The sequence below is a fragment of the Tinamus guttatus genome, unplaced genomic scaffold, assembly GCF_059628265.1.
Source record: "Tinamus guttatus ecotype Peru unplaced genomic scaffold, ASM5962826v1 Tinamus_guttatus_pri_ptg000027l, whole genome shotgun sequence".
NCBI classification, from domain to species: Eukaryota; Metazoa; Chordata; class Aves; order Tinamiformes; family Tinamidae; genus Tinamus; species Tinamus guttatus.
Window position 1 is genome coordinate 7,330,564 of NW_028288561.1, and position 6,000 is coordinate 7,336,563.

Consider the following 6,000-nt stretch of genomic DNA (forward strand, 5'->3'; position numbering starts at 1 on the left):
TTTCTCCATATTCTACATGAAGACTTCCCAAATCCAACAAGATAGAAGCATGTTTGATACCATTGTTGAAAATAATTTCCCATATTTTACCACCAATTCCTCTCTTCAGCTTTAATAGTAAAGATGTACCAATGTCCAGCTTGTATTTGCACAGCATCTACCATGGTAAGGTCATGACTTGCCATCTGGACATGGCACAAGACTATAAATGCCATGAGTTGCATCCTACCCCTTTGGCTGCAACCATCACTTCACCCTTCTGAAGCCTTAAAAGAGGGGGAACAGCCTGAAAACATCACAGTTCATAGGATTCTTCACCTCAGCCAGAGAATGTCACTGGAACAACACAGCTTATTCCCAAGAAAAGGGAAACTTTTCTTGATAATATCTTCTTAAGAGAAAGCACTCAGGCATTAGAATCATGGCCAACATGCCCTAAAAGTCTCCAATTTGTTGTGTTTGAAGAAGTGACCTTAAAATACTTCCTCATAGATTCATCCCCTAATATTACTGGATCGCTGCCAAAATAGCATTTATTCTGAAACACGACTTATATGTGGAACCAGAGAGAGGAAAAACCAAACAACATTTTTGAGTTATGCTGTAACTCGAGAAGATAAAAATCCTTGGAGGCCCACGGGAACATCTGAGTGTTTGCTTGCACACACACAGAGGTCAGAGCTTTCACCTGGGCCCAGCTTGGCCTGGAACAGGTCACTTCACTTTCCCCCAGACCTTGTGGTCCCACCTTTGCAGAGAGGATGGCAAAAGGCTTCTCTGCATTGCAGGGACAGATCAAAACTATTCCAACGAGGACTTTGATCTTCAGCCCAAGAGAACTAGCCAAGGAGATGTTTTTCTTTCCATGCTCATGTACCAAGTATGGCCCTTCAGCAGGGGCAAAGGATGAAGATGCTCCTCCAGGAGCAACCCCAACCCAGCAGCCAAGGCTCTCTGCGCTGGAGCAGGAGATCGAGCACTTCTAAGGTGGCAGGAACCTTTCTCGGCCAGCTCCAGGAAAACCACCCACAATCATCCACTTTTAGCAGGAATGACTCAAGGAGCAACACCCAAGTTACAGCATCTTCATCCAATGGATGCAAACAAAACCCATTGCTCATCCTCAGAGCATCACTGTTGGGTGAAGGCACCACCAGGCAAACACCAGTTCCCCAGCAACTCTGGAGAGGTTCTGTCAGTCCAACCCCATCTTCCTGGAATGTCTTAACACAGCAGAAGGTTGTGCTAAGTCAACAGTAGAAAAGAAGTGGGATGAGAAGAAGAAAGCAGGTCTGATCCTCTGCTGAACTGGGTTTGTTTTGCTTGCCAGGTCTTAAGACCCATGGGTTATCACTAGTATCAAGGGTGATGCCGAGAAGAAGAGTCAGGTACATGCAGCATCTCTCCCTGCTCCACAGAGTCTACAGGCAGGAGCAGTCCTCAGACCCAGCTGTCCATGCAGGCTTCTCCCACAACCATTTGCCTTTGCATTTGCTTCCACAGCTTGCTTCACTGGATCGCTTAATTCAAATATCATATGAAACTGCAAAACTTTGCGTATATTAGAGCTACCTAATAGCCATGACTAAGCTAATGAATTCAGGCTTGTTGCAAAGACACATGTTTCAAACTCTTTAGTTTTATTCTTGTCCTTTAATTCTTTATCATTTTAATTCCCTTTCATCTATTCCATTGTTTTGCTCAGGATTACTAGCTTGTAGTTTTCTGGGACATTATCCTGGCCTTTTATATACACATATACACACACTTCTTTCTGCCACTATTTAAAATGAACGTCTGCAAACCTCCATCTCCCGAGTCAGCTTTTTAAGATTCTCAGGTACAAGTTATATAGCCTGGCTGACTTCTGAGTGTGTCCCCTGACAGCACAGATCATCTACTATGCTTCCTGATTGCTGATGGGCTGAGAAAGGTTTCATCACCCTTTAGTGATACAAAGCACATCATGCTGCATCTTTCCAAACGCCACAAAGCAATCCTGACTGGATATTGGCATGCTGATGGGACACTCAGCACACCAGTGGTGATTTTGCCATGTCATCCAGTAATGAGTCCACCTGCTCATATCCTTTCTTCTCTTTAAACACACTTGGAATATTTTGTCCTTGCTCTTGACAGCAAGATTTAATGATCTTTTAATAATCCATTCTTATCAGTTGGCTAAGCTTTGTAATTTCTAATATATATCTTTTACTATCCACTCCCTTTTCCATCTACTGCCCATTTCTTTTATTTTTTCCTTTTAATATCTGCTCTGACCTGGCTCCTGAACATGGGTGAACCCAAGGCAAAGCTAGAGCTTCCTTACTATGAATTCCAGAGGCTCAGGCCATGCCTGAAAACTCCCAACTTCTCACTTTCCTGCCCATATTTCAGCTCTTGGGCGATTCCAGTTGCATTTTTGCTCAGCTGTGGAGCACAGCTCTGTGGAAGCAGCCCCAGGACCACAGAACCACAACAACCATGACCCTGATGTAAACGCTCATGAAGGTGCCCTTTGGCAGCCCATGCTGAACAGTCAGGTGCTGGGCACCCCTTCCTAGGCAATCACCAAATTCCTGTCCAGCAACAGGGTCCAAAATAGATGTGGGATTTGTTTTGGTCAAAATATCCTTTGTGTTAGAAAGTTATTAGCTGTAATTACAAGGAACCCTTGTGGGCTTTTAATTACCAGCTGCACAGGACTTCCAGCAGAAGCCACCCTTGGTGACCCTGGTGAGGACAGCGGTTTTCACGCTGTGGGTCACCAGCTGGCACGGCCAAGCTCAACTCAATATCCATGCACAGATCCAGGGTGGCTTTTAACTCCTTGAACACAAAGCGAGCAGAGCCCACAGAGCTGCAGCAAAAGCAGCCCTGGTCCTTGGAGGCCACAACAAGGTGCCTCCCTTCCCAGGCAGGTGATTCCCAAATTTCCAGCTTTCCAGCATCCTCTGTCATGCTTCTGGGCAGGCAGTGACTTATAGGAGCTGGATCTCTGCTGCCTCCTGCTCCTCTGCCCTTCTTGGGCTACTTAGTTTTCCCCATGGACAGAATTTAAAACTAAAAAGAAAAATTTCAGTAGAAAATAATACTTTTTCCCTTCAACTGAAAAAAAAAAGAAAGAAAAGAAAGAAAGAAAAAAAGAAAAGAAAGACTAAACTCATCCCTTTCTACACTTGCTTGAGGTCCTAAGCAGCCTGGAAATGGCAGGCAGCTTAAAAGCAGCAAAGAATACTCAAAAGAGCATGAAACAGCCCTCTGGAGCAAGAGATAAAAGAATCAACACAGCTGGGCATCTCTTGGCACATTAGAGGACCTGGACAGAGCAGAGTGCAGGAGCCAGCTGGCACAGGGCACAGCTAGGCAGAGAGCACAGAGAGACTTTGTCCTCCCAACCTGCCCTTAGATCCTCAGCAGGGTCCCACGAGAGCAATGTCCTCAGTTGTGAGGACATAAGTGATCCGGCCACACCAGACAAGGGAAAACTGCCAAGACCTTGGCTGCTGCTCACCACTGTTTCAAGTCCCCTTTGCAGCCTCTGTGGAGGCCACGTGGCTGTCACTGTGCTGGTCACTGTCAGAAGCAGCCTGTGGCCTCATGCACATCCCTCTCCCTCCATCCTTGGCTTCCTCAAGGCTCATCCAAGGCCCCTCCAAACCCCTAACACATCTCAGGCTCTCCCCAGATCTCCTGTTCTCCCCATGTCTTGGAGGCTTCCCAAGCTTGCTGGACCATAAGTCTCAGTGCAAGAAAGCAACAAATTGGAATTCAAGAGTGTCTCTGTTGGCCTCATTTTGAGGACAGGACTGTCTTACAAGAGGATTTTTTCCCACAGCACATTATATGCCTGCTTTCAGAGCAGCAGAGGTTTAAGGAGCCTAAATTTTAATGTTTTGGGACAAGATACTGAGGGCTTCTCACATTGCTACTTAAAAACACAAAATAAAGCCCCCAAAGGAGAGGATCACCTGAGAAAGGGGAAATATTGCCAGGCCCAGCAGCCCATAGATAAAAAATGAAGCTCTCCAGCTGATGCACAAGAACAGTTGATGACATAGGATGCTCTTGTGAGAGCATCACTAGATGATGCCACATCCTAGGATCCCAGATATTGGAAATAACTCAGTGGCTTTCAAAGTGAGGCAGGTTGCCTAAAGCTCAGGCATTCCTTGAGCTGCGGGAAACCCAAAGTCTCTGTATATCCAGGCCTCACCACTGTCTTCGAATTGCAGATTCAATCAACATTTCCATTATAAAAAAAAAAAAAAGGCTATTTTAAGTATAGCATGCGAAGATCAAAACAAAGAATCTCTTCCATGATCCCCACTGACTCCAAATGCAGCTTCTGCCATGGTACCAGGGAGGAGATGAGTCCTGACATCCTTTTCATCCAACATGCCCCCTAACTTTGTTCACTTATCAAAGGATTTGGCTCCAAAGGTGGGAATTTAAAGCTGTTTCTGCAATACCTCAGAGCACTCCCCACCTATTAGAACAGACCTTCCCCCAAGCAGTGCATTTGGAAGGCAACAGGCAGCACTTTGAATTCAGCAGTGTTATTTATCTAAGCAGAGCGCAATAACAACACAGCAGAGATTTCATTTCCTTTCAGCACATAAGGACTCCACCGCATGAAGGTGATATTAAATAATACAATAGACAGAGTGAGGAAAAGGAAATTTTTCAAGTTCTTTCCCTTTGCAAGGAGTTATACAAACATAACAAAAGCCTTCACATCTAAAGCTCCCTGGATATCTTCACCTCCTTATCAAAGATGGCCCCAATAGTCCCTGTACAAACCTACCACCTGCCTTCACACATGTACTTCTAATGGAAATTAATATGAACTGCTGTATCTTTTGCTCTTCAACCCTTCAACCCAGCTTCATTATCATACTGAAGAATTGCAGTTTTGCTCCTTCCATCAGGCAAGATGCACAGCTTAGCTTCAGAGGGCACTGAGCAGCATCCAGCACACGCAGCGGGAAGAGCTCTAATTCCTAATGCTGCTCCCAGCAAATATAAAATGGATATGCTGGCATTGGCTTTGGGGACACAGCAATGGGCCCATGGGCTCCAGGTCAATGAAGCACTTACATTATGTGTTGAAGTCTATCTCTTCCCAAGAAAAAAAAGAAAATAGGTGAGTGAAGCCCAGATGTGGCAAGCTGCAAAGCATCGGATTGCTGCAGAATTGCAAGGAATACGCAAGGGAGAGCACAGCAAGAGGAGCCCTTTGGCCACTTTATTGAAATCCAAATGCTGGGGTCTGGCCGTGCCATATCACTTCACTTTGAACAAACACAACTGAAAACACTGGCTCTCCTGAACACAAGGACCTCCTGCAAGGACCAGACTCATCTGAAACCAAAATACTCCTGGCCTTATCACCCAAGACTTCTTGAGATCTGAACACGAGCCAACAGCTGCAAGGAAATGCAAGGCTTAATTACATCTGACAAAAGCAAATCAATTAAATGCCATTTTATGTCTGTGTCATTTGATAGGGACTCCTCCTTTATCATTTCTTCCCTGCTTCCTTGCAAAAAATTGAATATTTATGGCCAAGAATTAGGTCAGAGCCCAGGAATGAATAAATGTTTGCTGCTCTGTGCAGGAGATAAGGAGGATTTCAGATTGCTAAACATGCAGCACAAACCACATCGTCTCCCAGAGCAATCAGATAACGCCAAGGGGGGTTGGTGACTTTGCATGGAGGGGGATGCACACTGCTATCAGTGTCATGCCAGTGGCATGTGCAAGAGAAGACCTTTTTCACTTGCTAATGTTTCCCCCACGTCTTGAGAAGCTGCCTGCAATGTGTTTGGAGCAGGAAAACCAGGAATTGCCTGGAATACAGCCATTGGGTTGTGGCTGCATCACCCCGACAGCATCCTAGCACCCTCAAACCCCTCCACCATCTCTTTGCCACCAGAATTCCCAATTACTTTTTAAAAGTGGAACCACAGTTTTCTTTTTGATGACTGGTAGCAAATC